The sequence below is a fragment of the Psammomys obesus genome, unplaced genomic scaffold (assembly GCF_907164565.1).
Source record: "Psammomys obesus unplaced genomic scaffold, mPsaObe1.curated_primary_1811, whole genome shotgun sequence".
NCBI classification, from domain to species: Eukaryota; Metazoa; Chordata; class Mammalia; order Rodentia; family Muridae; genus Psammomys; species Psammomys obesus.
This window is the reverse complement of record NW_026596085.1, coordinates 3,975,762-3,991,232: the sequence shown is the minus strand read 5'-3', so window position 1 is coordinate 3,991,232 and position 15,471 is coordinate 3,975,762. Positions and strand designations below refer to the sequence as shown.

General features: G+C 45.8%; 1 protein-coding gene across 2 annotated transcripts in view; it reads right to left on the bottom strand.

Moving 5' to 3' along the window:
• Positions 1-14,718, bottom strand: part of Slc38a4 (solute carrier family 38 member 4) — a 57,874-nt gene extending 43,156 nt beyond the window's left edge. The window contains exon 1 of one of the 2 annotated variants that reach the window (XM_055626879.1): positions 14,630-14,718. The gene's annotated coding sequence lies outside the window, so the exon portion shown is untranslated. Of the gene's footprint in view, positions 1-11,452; positions 11,610-14,629 lie in introns of those variants that run through there. The other variant, XM_055626877.1, reaches the window with a different exon arrangement.
• Positions 14,719-15,471: the final 753 nt, after the last annotated feature.

Here is a 15,471-nt window from a genome sequence, read left to right as displayed (position 1 = left end):
TACTGAACAAAAACAAAAGACCCAGTTTCTGTTCTCAAGATCTGTTCTCCTAAGAGAATGTGTTGCTGACGTGGTCATGATGACATAGCATGGTACAGAAATGTCCACTGGAGGGGAGAAGTATGGCACCCAGCTTGACTTGGAAAGCACAGGATGAACATTCTAGAAGAGATGGCAGATTGGCAGAAACTGAAGGAATCAACAAGAGTCGTCAGAAGAAGCTGCATGGAGAGCAGGTGGCAAGCAGAAAACGCAGCATCTACCTTCGAAGGAACCAGCAGGTGCTATTCGCTGCTAGAAGCATCCGAAGTGTTGAAACGCAGACGGAGAGCTCACTAGAAGGATCACACGGGACTTTGGTTATCAGGTGTGGTGGTTGTTACTCAACTAGAATCGTTGCATCCAAAAACTGAACCCACCTGTATGACACTGAGTCTGAGGATTTGGATATGCAAAGAAAATGTGCTGTTAGACGCTGTGCTGATGAAAATGATTGTGGATTATAAACACTACTGACACAGCCTAAATCTGTCTTACTTGCTGGCTGGGTCTCTCCTGAGAAAGCAAGCTTGTGCTGGCTTGGGTGCCTGCTCTTCATCTGGACAATCGATATATTCATGCTATACACTTAGTCAGGAAGAAAAGAGTTCCAGGTGTATACGGTGGAAAAGCCCTTTAGGGGGAGATACAGTATGTCTTGATAAGCCCACGGTAAGCTGAAGACGTATTTACTGTATTATTTGTATTACTGACATCATAGATTAGGCATCCACCTTAAACCCCGCCAGAATTCTTCAGTCTGCCCCTGGATGTTACAAAGGAAGAGGGACGGAGGTGAATACAGGGAGTGAAATAACAGTGAAGACGTCTGCAACAGTCAGAAAAAATCATGCTATTAACTATTCGTCCAAAATACTTACAATACCTGTAAACCTGTGTATAGATATACATACGCAGCTTAAATGAAATTTTCTTACCTGGGCTAACAATGCTCTCACCAGGATTCATAGACTGTATAAAAAAGCCCCAGCACCAGGGATAAGAAGCTGTCCTTTGAGTGGCTGGTTAGGGTTGTCCAAGAGACCCCAAAGCATTCCAGACTGTTGCTATTGATCTGGTTGAGCCCCAGAGGTGGAAGACAAGTCCCTGTTGCTGAAGACATCATACAGTTCAGGCACAGAGTCTCCTGAGATGGGTCTGGCCTGAATGTCTCCTCCCTGAGGGTGGGCTCTCATGGTGCCAGAGGAAATTACACAAGCTCCCGAAGGAGGAAAGCAACGAATAGTCATGCGCAGCTCTGCCTATGGACCACAACAATTGATGGCACAGCACAATAACCCACAGTGGTGCAAGAGTGGCACTCATACCTTGGTGGTAGGCAAAGCTCTCTAATTAGACTGAAGACCCACCCAACAAGCGGGAAATTGTGTCTGGTACTGTCAGCCTAGCCAACCACCCAGAGCTAGTGAACTCATGGATCTTGGAGGAAAGCCTACAGCGGCCACATCACTCAGCCAGCCTAGTCCCCAACTACATTCCAAATATGTGTCCTTTTGCCCAGAGATTAGTGTGGTCTCCATCGCTTACCAAGGACACTCCTCCTTCCGGCGGACAGAGCCGATCACAGAAAACCACAACCTGTGGGAATGCATAACTGCGGAGTCCAATCCCAGCCGACACAGCTACAATACAGCTCCTGTACCGAAGGCTCAGGAATCATTTTTCAAAGGGGGCCCGGGGTGGCAAAACTTTAAGAGCCAGAGGATCTGGGAGTTTGCTCTAAGACTGTGTCTCCTAGGAATTTCAGAGACTACACCCACAAAGTCTTACCAACACGAGTGCTTATAAACATGAAGGGAAGAAGGACAAAAGCGACAGACACGCTGACGTGGGTGGGCAAAGCCCATGATGCCTCAGCCCTGCACAGAGAACCACGAGCAACCAAGGATGCTAAGATCAAGAAATAGTTTTCCTCGGTAAAAGTGCATCGATCAGTTATCCAGTACCAAATGGTCAGCCCTGAAAATACACAAACAAACAGACTGAGCAGCTGTACTTACATATTTAGGAATATATGCAACAACAATTAGTGAAAAAGGGTCAATGAATTGAAAAGAGAGCAAGGAGGGTATACAGGAGGGCTTGGAGGGAGGAAAGGAAAGGGAGAGATGATGTGATTATATTATAATCTCAAAATCTGAAAGAAATCATTTTGAAAAGATGTGAAAGTCCTAGGGCGACAGACAGAACCACTGCAAATAGCAACTACATTCCACACTCATGTATCAAGGGCTCACTACGTGAAGAACTGAAAAGAAAAATTGGAATTTTTGAGTCTAAAATACATGGTACACGTAATTATAGTTCAACCTGATCCTTCTTCCAATGAAGCGCCTTTGCCACCATTCAAACTAATGTTTTAATATTTTTAAATATTTCAACTTAATTCTCCTATTCAAAATTTTCACCAAAGAGAAAAATGAGTGGTCTTTAGTGCTTTATTTTTCTCCCCTGCTTCTAGCCGCTCCAACTATCATTCCATCAGCAAGCATTCATTAGGCTCCAGGCAGATAGAGCAGTGCTCCTTGCCTCCACAGCCCTGACTGCCTTCCTCTCTACTTCTGGGTCATAAGCCTTGGAATTTTGGAGGAACCTTAGAGTTGAGTTGATGTACGCAAGAGTTCCTTGACATCGACACATGTATGTATGTAAGCATGAGCGTATGAAATTGTGTGTTGTGTTGTATGGAAGCTTCTGTATAGTACATGTTTCTGCATCTGTCTATCAGCTTCTCCTTTGCCTCTCTTGTGAGTGTTATTGACTTGCTGTATTCCCAAAAGCCTCATCAAATACAGATTGCCTAAGGGGAAGAGCACAGTGACCCTGGCATGCACATTCAAGGATTCGATGGGAGTCACGCACGGCTCCTCCTGGCTCTAAGAACAAAGTCTAAAGCCTTGTGCCATTGTGTTTCTGGTTTCTGCATACTTGCAGACAGACTCACATGCTGAGCTACATACATGTTGACATGTCTGCCTTCTACAAGAGCATGGATCACACCACATTTTCCAGAGACGCCTGCCTAGACTTAACTCCAATCTACTGCTCATTACTGCTCTGACTTTGGGAACGGTGTTTGACATTTCTCTTTGCCTTTTCCCTTGCCTCAGTTTCCTCACCTATGAAAAGGAAGCAATAATGCCAGCCTCACATTTATGAGGATGAGCAGAGTTAATGTCTGCGCAGCATTCAGATGGGCCTGGGGCACACAGGGCATCTAAAGAGCTGTCAGCCTTGCTGATGTCCCCCGGACACGCATTTAATCAGCCTTTGTTAAGCTGGACATGGTGGTACACACCTGTAATCCCAACACATGATAGACCAAAACAGAAAGATCATACTTTAAGGCCAGCCTGGGCTACATAGCAAGAGTGCATCAAACAAAACAAAAAGCCAACAACAACAACAAAAAAAAAAAAAGCATTTCTGAAGTAAACAAAATCCCTGTAGATATTCTGAAACCCCAGTTGTTTTTTTTTTTTTTTTTTCTTCTTCTTCTTCATAACTGGATCTAACAAAGCTTATGCCAGCATACTTTGAGAGTTAAGCGGGATAACAGCCATTTTAGTGTTCTAACTAAGTTAGTGTTCTAACATTAACTTAGTGTTTGCTTCTGTATGAGCTATGGATGTTCATAAATTTGTCTGTAGGATTAAGTCAGTGTAACACCTCTTGCTTTGGGAGTGTTGCTGCTCCTTGCTGGGCTGCTATTTCGCTTGTTAGGCTATTGACTGGCACCCTAAGAAAGCTGGAAAAGGACAGTTTTTGGCCCTGACCCATGGGTCCTCAGAGAACAACCTTGTAATAAGACATGGTCTGCAATGTGTGTTTGTTTAATATTAACCAACATGCAAAACAGAACATCACCATGGTACAAATCTATTTCTGAGCCTGTCTTTAGCAGTGTTTACACACACACACACACACACACACACATGTCCTGGCAGATTTGGGGGTGGGGAATGTTTGCTCTTGCTTGGGGTTATCACTCTCTCTGTTCAGTGACTCTGACAAGACTTCAAGACTCAAAGATGAATGAAGGCAATTTTCCGAATGCCAAAGTACATGGCGATTGCATTCTGAGCTTTGAGGACACCGTGCCATCAGCCTTCCACTTCTGGTGCAGCTGCGGGGGGACAGGTCCATCGCAAGGCCCTTTAATGCATATGGAAAACGGGATGAAGAAGAGGTTTGTGCGGGAATAACTGTCCATGCCACGCAGATGAGATACCAGGCACGAATTAAATAGAGCTGAGAATCAAGATGACTTTGTAAAGGACCCTAAGAGGCTTCAGGGACTATTTCCTGCCCTCTCTCCACCGTGTGTGTGTGTGTGTGTGTGTGTGTGTGTGTGTAGTAACGAAACAATTTATGTAAAAATTAAAACATTGAGGTAGATATAGTAAAAATTAAATACATATCTATCGGTTATTGTTGACCACATAGTTTAACTCTGTGTGAACTACGTAAAGTAGCAGGTTTTGAGTTGAAAATTGACCCCCGATGAGCCTTTACAACACCCAGACACTGGCCTGATCAGCTTCTTGAACAGTTAATCTCTTATAGGTGGAAAAACGTGTATTTGTAAGGGGAGTGCTACCTGCCCACCTGTCTGAATAGTGCCCACCTATCTGGCTGCTGCCATGTGTATTTACTCTGGCCTGGCATTCAATAAAACATATGAACTTGCCATAGCAACTTCAGCAGCCCAAACCTGCACATTTCCAAGAGAAGAGGACTATTTTTAAAGAAACATATAAACATGTTTTAGTTTATACGTGCAGAATAGAAACATGTAGTATGGTAATATTTTACCATCAGACAACATGGTTTTTAAATCTTTATTCTATTTATCAGTTTATTATTTTTAACAAATGGAATCTCAGTGTTAAGTGTATCTGGATAGTGATAAAAAGCACACAGCCAGAGCAGTCCCCTATTTGAATTAGTGACTTTCATTTTCAGAAAAAAAAAAAAAAAAAAACACAGTATGTGTAAGCAGAATTTTTTCTCCTAATGTTTTCTGCTACTTGCTAAAGATAAAACTTGAAGAGATTTTAAAAACAAGCAAGCAAAAATTCCATTATATTTATAAGAAGAGATACAGGATGTTTCTTCCAATTTACCATGAGAAAATAATTTCTGCACTGTTGTCAGGACAGGCGGTTCGGGCCCCATCACTGCCCACCAAGGCCCATGGGCAGCGGAGTCTGAGTGCTTCACTTCCGCTTTGTACATGCTACCACTGTGGTTATTTTCCCCCAGTCCATTCTGGTGATGGATAAGGGAGTCACTAAAATACGAATATTCTCATCAATTGATTCATTATTTTTTTAATGATTTTTAAAACATTTCACAAAGATGGAAATTAAAACTCCAAAGTGGTATTTGGTGGTAGGTGGGCCAGTTATTGGACTTATCAGGAGAGTTTATTTTAGTTTCTATTCTGAGTATGTTTTGAGTGACTTTGTAGGAAGTAAAGAATTAGAGGCTCAAGTTCCTGAAAGACTAGGGACAGAAGTACAGACTGAGTTTTTTACATACTTCAATACGGCAATAATAAATACAAGTAATGCACTTTTCCATCTCTTGCTGGATAAAAGGTTGCTAGTATCTCTCACCCAAAGCTTCCACAATTTCAAGTTCATACTCAGGGACACTTTTAGGGTGTGGCCCTGCTACCTATTATCTTTCTGCTTTCAATGATAAGGTTGAACCCAGGGCCTTTGATATGCCGGGCAACCACTCTGTTGCTGATCCACATCCCCAGGCCCTGGTGCTACACTGATCTTCATCCCCAGGCGCTGGTGCTACACTGATCTTCATCCCCAGGCCCTGCTGCTACACAGATCTACATCTCCAGGCCCTAGTGCTACAATGATCTACATCCCCAGACTCTGGTGCTACACTAATCTACATCCCCAGGCCCTAGTGCTACACTGATCTTCATCCCCAGGCCCTGCTGCTACACTGATCTTACAGATTAACACTGTGAGCTCTTGCTTGCTCTTCCTCTATGTGTGAGCCCAAGAACAGGGCTAAGTTGGCTGCTAATATGGAGAAATTTCTGGAAACTTTTAATTCACCTAGGAGGCCTAGATAAGTAGATACTTGCTCCTTTGCCTCTCAAGGCAGATCTTTTATTTTAAATGTGAAAAATGGCATCTTAGGCCATAAATGGCCAACCCGCCTGCAGTGTGACTGCTCCCTCCTCACCAACTAAGACTCAGCCTGAGGTCCTACCCCCTGGCAACTGTTACATGTCCAAACCCTTCATCCCAAAACATCACAACTTAAGTATAAGCTGCAACCAAACCTGGGAACCACCTGTGTGAACCAGAGTCTCATCATCCCAAGCCATTTCTCCATCTCAGGGTATTCACACGCTGGCTTCAAAGTTGAGATATGACTTGCTTTCAGGCGAAACGCGCTTGGAGAGTGAGAAAAACAAGTTCATTGATCCTTAGACATGACTCTTGTTTTTTTTTTTTTTTTTTTTTGTTTTGTTTTGTTTTGGTTTTTTTATGATCCTTGGCAAAAAATATAGATTCCCAAAACACTGCATTACTTTGGATAATGTGGTATGACTCAGCCTTACTTTTTAGTTTGGACAACTTCAAAATTTGTGTGAAAATAGATCATATAAAATAATGTGCATTTGTGTAGGCCTCACCGTGGTACATACCATTCTCCATGGCCGGCTTTCTCCCCCGATCGTTATTATGAGGTCTGTATTTTCCGGACAAATGTTTCAGTATTTATCAATAATAATCGTGCTTTTTCAACATGGCCACATGGTACAAGTCTTAAGTCAAAACAACACCTTGCGTTTACAGGTTGCGTTTTGCAATCTTCGGGGAAAGTTGAACAAACACCTCTGGTAAGCACATTTTGAAACCTGATTCAAAGTGCATTCCCGGTCAGCCCCATCCTGGAGGAAGAACTGTCAGGAAATGCACAAGCTTAACGCAGGAAGATTAGAATTATAGGCCAAACAATCCTCCGGGCAACAAACCAAAGAAAGGAAAATCCTAGCTTTTCTTTAAAAATTCAGATAATGCCACGTGACAAATGACTAAGTTCCATCATCAAATAAATTGCTAGGGGCGGGGTGCGAGGTAGCAGGCCCCACCCATTCAAAGAAACTTGAGAGGGATGTTAACCTTGCGCATGAGCCCGGCTTGGATTCTGACTCTAAAGAAGGGGGAAGAGCAGGGGTCAAGGAGAATGGATACCAGGCATATCTCAACACTGTCTGAATGTTTGATACTAACAAGCAAGCGTTGACTCATTTAAACGGCAACAAGAGTTTAATTATTCTTAAAGGGCCCCACGGGCCCCACGGGTGCAAGGCTGCGCGCACAGCAGAGCTCCGGAGTCGGTGTGAACATTGCCGCCATGAAAATGAGGATACCGCCACCCGTCTGAGATCGTGACTTCAACTCTTTGGAACAAACGCCAAGAAGGGGGGCTGCTGCGCGCCAAGGCAGACCAGTTTTTAATTTGGGGGAAGCCCCGTACTGTCTCCATAACTCGCACATGATCAGCGGCAGTGGCCCCGTTTCCTTGGCCAGGACTCGCCGTCTTCTGGGTTTTCCTTCTGAATCAGCTGTTCTGACTGGGGTGAGGTGGGACTTGACCACGCTCTGCGCTTTCTTGATGAATGCGTAGGTCAGCCTCTTTACGGAGCTGCTGCCCTACTGTGTGTTTCCTTTAGAGAACTGTCTTCAAGCGTCTGGCCCATTTTCAGTTGGGTTATTTCCTTTAGGTAGTCTGGATGCTGACACATGAGAGAGACGCAGTTTGCAAACGTTCTCTCCCGTTCTACAATGCCCCATTCTCTCACTTCCATTGGTGCACAGACACGCTTCTTCGGCTGACGAAGTCCTGCCTTTTCCTCCATTTTTCCTGTCTGTGCTTCTGATGTCATTGTCAAGAGCAACATCAAAAGCCTTCAAGCTATGCTTTCTTCTAAGAGTATAGTTTCATGCCATATGGTCATGTTTTTTAAGCCACTTTGAGGGTATTTTTGTTAGTGTATGTGTGTGTTTGTGTGTGTTAGTGTATGTGTATGACATGAGACAGGAACACAATTTTATTGTTTACTGTGCAATTACCAACTGATGCTGCACGGTCAGCATCAGGCAGTCTTACCTACTTAACTTCATAATACTTTCTGAAACCAAGAAATGTGATGTCTCTATTTTGTTCTTTCTGAAGGTCACTTTGGTTATATGGAGGTACCATCTGAATTTCAGGGTGTTTTTTTTTCTACTTTAGTGGGGGGTTTATTTGTTTGTTTGGTTTCTTTAATTAATTTACTTTTTTATTAATTCGTTTATCCACTTTGTATCTCAGCTATAGCCCCCTCCCTCACCCCCTCCCAATCCCTCCCTCCCTCATCTCCTCCTAGTCCCCTCCCCGTTTGGTTATTTTTTTAAGTGAGTGGGGGTTTGAGAGGGTCAGTGTTGACTGGTACTTTGGGTCTTATGAACTTTTTAGTACCATTAAACTTCCCAGTCATGGAACCAAAGTTTAATATTCCCATTTATTTGCCATCTTTAATTTCTGTCATCAATGTTTTGTAGTTTTCTATGTGCAAGCCTTTGATCTTCCTGCCTAATTTTATGCCTAAATACTTTAGTCAGGTGGCATTTTAAGGGCAATTTGTTGTTGTTATTGTTGTTAAGCTTCTTTGGGGATATTTCAGGTGTAGCATAGTGGACACCTGATGTTTGCATGCTGACTTTTTAACCTGTAGCTTCAGGAAAATTATTTAGTAGAAGTAAAACTTTTGTGTCTTTGGGATTTTTCTGTATATACGACCATGAGAGCCAGAGAGACAGCCCAGCATGTGAGATGCCCGCTGCGCAGGCCTGGCAGCCTGAACTCAGTCCGTAAGAACTGCATGGAGGAGAAGAGAGCAGCGTGCCCCCCGAGAGGCCTCCCATTGATCCCACCTGCTCAAACCCATTTCCTAAGGATTCCACCAGCTTGAAATAGCCCCAACAGGACTCACCAAACATGCTAGCGCATGGGCCTTCCAGGAGTGAGGGCGGTGGAAAAAGGGGGGGCCACTAAGATCCAAACCCTAGCGGGTACTAATGCATACAACAATATGTCTCTGTGGTGTGTGGAACGGAACTAGGGGGCTCAGCGTGAGAGCTGGGCTAGTGGAGCAGGCTTTAGAGGACAGAACACTTTGACTTTGGGGAGAAAAGCTGGGGTTCCAGCAGGAGAAACGGAATAAGAAGATTGACCCCATTATTGCCAAAATAATAAAGGTCTCCTTTGCCTAAAATGGAAGGCTTGCATTTGGCTGAGGCTGACTTTAACTACCAGGTTTAAAAAGCTTAAACTTTGAAGGAATTTCGATGTAAAGAATCATAAAAAACATCATATTTTGTTTCCCTCTCCAAAGTGTGGCTATCAAGATAGAATCACAAAATACTTTGAAGGTAATTGCACAGCCTATTACGTGAGTTTGCTGTGAAATTTCAGGTTTACTTTGGGGGAAAAAAAAATTTTCTCTTTAAAGAAAATTATTTAGAAGAAAAACCAACCACTCTCCCCATCATGTTCAAGACAAAACAAAGCCTGCAATGTTAGGAACTATGATCAATATATTTGTGTTTCTTCTCATGTCTTTCTAATGACTGTCATCATTAGTCAAGTACATAAGGAACTGAGCACAAGAGACAAGGTACCAAAATTCAGTGGGGCCTTTTGTCAGTCTCTGACTTACCACATGTGTTACTGCTGCAAGATTACAGGGCTGAGCTAACTACCCTGCCACAGGTTGAGGGTCTCCTGAGCTCTCTCTCTCTCTCTCTCTCTCTCTCTCTCTCACACACACACACACACACACACACACACACACACACACACACGATACACCCAGAGACACACATTGACACATGAACACACACGCATAAATACACACAAATACAGACACACACATACACCCAAAGGACACACACACACCTCAATAATTATGATCCATCCAGAAAAGCAGGGTAAAATGGCCAGGACCTAAAGTTTACTTTAAATGAAACATAAAAATAAGACAAAAAGTGGATAGCATTTAGAAGGGCTGAGAAAAGGCAGCTTTGCCAGTGGGAGGACTTAGGTATTATCTGAAAGGTGACAGTCTGCCATGTTTAGGCCTGCGGTCCACTCCACTTACCATTCCTCCTCTTACAAGGCATAAGCTAAGGACTATTTGTCTGACAACAGGAACCGTCATGACAGAGTCCTCCGCTTGCGAAAGGGCAATCACCTGGGGGCAAGTCTGGGCAAGACCCCAGACTCACGGTCTCAAGTCTATGCCTTGACGAGAGTTTGGAGTCCACGTGTGGAGTTCTAAACCCCAGTATGTAAAGCAGAAGAAATCAGTCTAGAAGAACACACAGGATGATTGCATTTATGTGACATCCTAAAAAAGGGCAAAAGTAAGCACCAGAAACTGCCTGGATCCCAGAGGTAGGACGGGAGAGATAGACTTCACGATAAAGGGACAGCATGAGCCCCACTTCTGTGGCCATGCAAGTTCTGTGTCTTGACTGGTTACAGTCACATAGATCCGTGTGAGAGATAAAATGACACAGAGACCATACTCTCCTATGGACACCAAGTTTCTGGTTTTGATTCTGTGTTAAAGTGTGTCAGGTGTAACTGCTCAAGAGAACTGGGACCTGGAAATGTGGCTCCGTGGTCCAATGTTAAGCCCAACACTGCGGAGGCCCTTTCTTCATTCTCAGCTCAAGGTGGGAGGGAGAGGAAAGGAGGAGGGAGGGAAGAATGATTCTGAGGGAACTATGAGGAAGATACCCAGCCCTCTCTGTCCCTTTGCTCAGGCTTCTGCCACTCTATCAATACACATAACTCACAGGAGACTGTGGACTCCTCTCTACAGAAAGGATAATTAAATGAGGGCAAAGCCAATGAAGTGTCCAGCATATTTCTAGAGTATGCTGTTAAAACAAATTCCTTGGAAAGCCAGAGCAAAGTCAGTGCTTCCTGGACAAGTACTGTCAGTTCTGTCCAGTTCTGTCCAGCTAATACTATGTCAATTGGATGCTTTTGCAACACCCACAAAGCCCAGCTGGAAACTCCAACCCTTAGGTGAGGGTACCCAGGGGCACAGGTCAGGCTGGTCACCCAGCTTTTAGGGAGGCATTGCAAGGTTGCAACAGGTCCCTGCTGTGTAGACAAATAAGACCCGAGTCTGTGTACACCACCTAGGACAGAAGTTTCCAGCCTCTGTGCCCAGCGAGTACCTTCCTTGCCCTCCTCCACCGCCTTCCCCACACTCTGCCCTGCCAAGTCCACCGACCCCCAGGCTGACCCCTCTCTCCAGAGCACCCAGTCATAGTGAAAGCAGCTGCCGAACCTGTGTCTGCAGTGTCCCAGACGGTGACTCAGGTCCTCCCTGCTCCACCCAGAGGTTCATGCTGGGCTGGTGAACATCCCAGATCCTACCAGACAGCCAGCAGGAGCCCTGTTCCTTGGAGGAGCCTGAGCTGCGTCTAGGTGAATTACTTTTTTTCCCTTTTCTTCTTCAACATTTTATAGCACCCAGAGTGTTCCCAGCGTTATAAAATTATGCCAAAACAAAGGGCAAAGTCCTTGTCCTGAGGAGCAGGAGGCGTAAAAGGAGCCAATGACGCAAGGTAAAAAAAAAAAAAAAAAAAAGGACAGGTCAACCAGCGGGCATAGCCGGCATAGCGGGCACAGCGGGCAGGTAGAAAGTTCAGAAGGAATGAAGGGAGAACCAAGTCTCACAAGAAGTCACAGCCCCGTCCGTGGCCGACTGCAGAGATCTGGGGGCAAACATTCCAGCCAGTGTTCTGACTCGTGAGGCACCCCTGTCATCTATGAGCTGTGCACTATTGTCTGTGGAACTGGAAAGCTAGATCTCTTTCACCTTCCACGACTGAGTGTCACAAAGCGCTGGACTCTGCGTGCTCTGCAAAAGTGAAATCGCTTGCTTCCCCCAAGGCTCTGGGAGGCAGGAACCAGTGTGCTCTCAAGTTTCGCAGACAAACAGTGAAACAGCCAGGCTCTCTTACTCAAGGTCACTCTAGTACAGAACGGAAGAGTTGTGGAGTGAACCCCGAACACCCAGGTGACACAGCTCTGAAAGCTCAGCCCTCCGACGGCCTTGAGCACAGACTCCCTAGCCAAGTGCACCAACTGGCCCGCACATTGACTGTTGGCAATGCCCGGACCTTCAAGAGCTGAACGCCAAAGCGCTTATTTGAACAACAAATGCTATCAGAAAAAAGAAGCAAGGTTTACTTTTCTTCATTTGCCCCGATTATCTGGAATGTGTATGAGAAGGGGAAACAGCAGTCAACAAGGGCCAAAAGTGAGAGGAAATGGAGTTGCTGAAGATAACATCCTTTTGAAAGACAGATGTGTTCCATCAAGAGCAGGAGGGGCCAGCCAACAGGACGCACTGCCTTTGTGCCATTCAGGGAATGACATCATCCTCCAGGCTGGACTGTCTGGCATGAGACTTAGTCAGTGCTCGCTTGCTCGCTCTTTCTTTCATTATTTCCTTCCTTCTTTCTTTCTTTCTTTCCTTCCTTCCTTCCGTCTTTCTTTCTTTCTGTCTTTCTTTTTCTCTTTTCTCCTTTATTTCCTTCACTTTAGCTGTGGTAGATTTTTTTTGTGTGTAGCTTTTCCCTCAGAATTGAAACACTCTCCCCAGAAGGGAACAGGGAGGGAGGCTCACAAGGTTCCAGAAACTAACAGAACTTTAATGCTTAGGAAGCTCAGCAACTTACAAGATTTACAAAGCCCCCTGCTGGAGAGTATACCTAGCAGTAAACGCTGCCTGCCGATGCCGATGCCGGGAGGAAGAGTCCTCGGCAGAACTGCCTACAAACTGAGCAGGGAGCTCCAGCCATACAGCTCCCAGGAGCCCACAAAATCCACATTCCTCTAAGTACCCACTGATCAATGACTCATCCCAGGAGACTTCCCGGTTCCCTTCTCTAGGCTGGGGTGAAATCGTTGCTTTGTTCCATCGCTGGTACTTATCTGAGGTGAATAGACTTTTCTCACTTTTCCCCAGGAAAAGTCAGAAAACAGAGAAAAACATGTTATCAAAAGCAAACACACACACGGTGATAGTGGCACACGCCTTTAATCCCAGCACTAGTGAGGCAGAGGCGGGCGGATCTCTGGGTTTAAGGCCAGTCTGAGCTCCAGGACAGTCTCGGCTACACAAAGAAGCCCTGTCTGGGAACAGAAAAACAAGCAAACAAAAAAGCAAATGCAAATCTCTCTCTGTGTCTCTGTCGTCTCTGTCTGTCTGTCTCTCTCCAATGGCGTTCATTTACCAACTGTGGGGTCACTGGTTCTTTCCCGACACTGCGACCCTTTCACACGGTTTCTCATGTTGTAGTGATCCCCCCAACCATAAAATTATTTTCGTTAATACTCGTAGCGTTAGGAAGGGTGAAAACCCCCGATTTAATGCTGCTATCACGGACACAACCAAACAGCTAGCGCCAATCTGCCTTGCTGGCTACTCCGAGGACCCAGATTTCCAGGCACTCGATGCCCTGAGCCTCAAATCCCTCTAATCTGGCAACCATCCCTCTCTCCCAGATCTCAGGTTCAATGCCCCCTCTTCCTCCAACTGGGTCAGCAGAGCTGAAGCCTGAAGCACCGGGGGCCCGGTGCACGTGGAAGGGGCAGTCTCTCCGCCTCTCCCGGTTAGGTGGCCCCGAGGGTCCGTTCCCGTGAACCCCCGATCCCCACCGGAAGAGCTACGTGTGCGGTCTACGGATCAAGACCGCGCGCGCGGTCTGGTCCGTTCCTCCCGCGCTCACAGTTCGAAGTGCGCATGCGCGGGGAAAGTTGCAGACCTCGTCCCACCTTCCTTCTTCGGTCGTCCCCACCACCCTCACTTTCCGAGACTACCCTGAGCCCCAGCCTTAGGCCCTGCGCTCCGGGAATCGTTGGTCTTCCCGTCCTAAGGACTACCAAAAATCTTCCGAGACCTAGATTCTATTTTAAACTCTGCGCCCGCCCCCCCCCTGCCCCACCCAGAGGACTCAGGCATGTTTCCAACGGCTCCGGTAACCTTGTGGGCAAGATCGCCAGGCGTCCGGAGCCAGCTCCCGGGAAGGGCCGGACCCTCCTCTGCAAGGCAGCTACGGTGGTACGAGGTGATCCCAGACGGAATTCCCAGGGTTAAGGGACCTCCAGCCCGGTCAAGTCGGTGCTTGACCGGAAAACGGTCAGGCACCCTTAGTGGGAAACACAGCAACACAACAGCCCGCTCAAACGCTCCCCTCCGTCCTGCCCTGGCTTATTTCTGGTCATTGAAATGACCCATTAAGTGGCTACTTTTTCAGAACACAAGAATTAGAGACGATCAACAAATTCTGACCCTAGACGATACGCAGACCTAGTATGCCCACGTGTGCGCGTCCCCCGACCGCGCGCACACGCAGGCTAAATCCAGCCCTAAGTTTCTGCACTGACAAGTTTGGTTTTTTGTTTTTTTTTTTTTTTTTTTTTTAATTTAAGAGAAAATATATATTTCACTCACCCTCTTTTTCTACCCTCTTCGGGCTGGAATCCAAGGGAAGTGATGGCAAGGGTTAGGTAGAGAGACCCTTCCTTCTGTTCTTTTGGCTTCCTAAAGAATGGAAATTTCCGTCCGGTGATGGGGGCAGCAACCCCGATCGCCTTCCTGCAGACCCTCCCTTCTAGCCCAGCCACCAATGGGAGCCCGGCAACCTGAGCTGTCAACAGCATCTTTCCAGGTGGAGCAAGCTGGCCAGCTGTCCCCTCAGAGGGAAGCCTGGAGCCTAGGAGGCTCCCTGCACCCGCCCTTGTTTTAGTTTAGTTTTGACGGGTTACATTTCTTCGTTTGGGGGGGATTTTCCTGTGTGCGGGAATGTTTGGTCTCCGTCTTTCGGTAGGTGAAAGTGTTCAGCGTATTCAGTAAACAGCTTCTCTCTGTGCAAAGCTGTCACCACGTCAGAAAAAAAGAAAGAAAGAAAGAAAGAACACAAACAGATAGAAAATATTGGTCAGTAAAAGTCGCTTCATGCAAAACAAAGGTGACCTTGGTGGGACTTAACTGCGGACCTATCTTGAAATTCTCTTCTGGGGTCCTAACGTAAACATGATCCCCAGTATCCGTGAAGCTACAATAAGCCGTATCTTCAGATAGTAACCTGTATCCTCTGCTTGTTAGGTCTTACAAGCATGCATAGAAACCCATTTTTCTGATACTAAGCATAGTTCTCGCTTCAAAGAAAGCTCATGTTTAATCAGTTGCCATTTTTTTTTTGGGGGGGGGAAGTGGTTCACCAATGGACACTTGACCTCAGAGGACTTCACAGGGACACAGAGCGCTTTCTGAACTCTCACACACCTAATGTA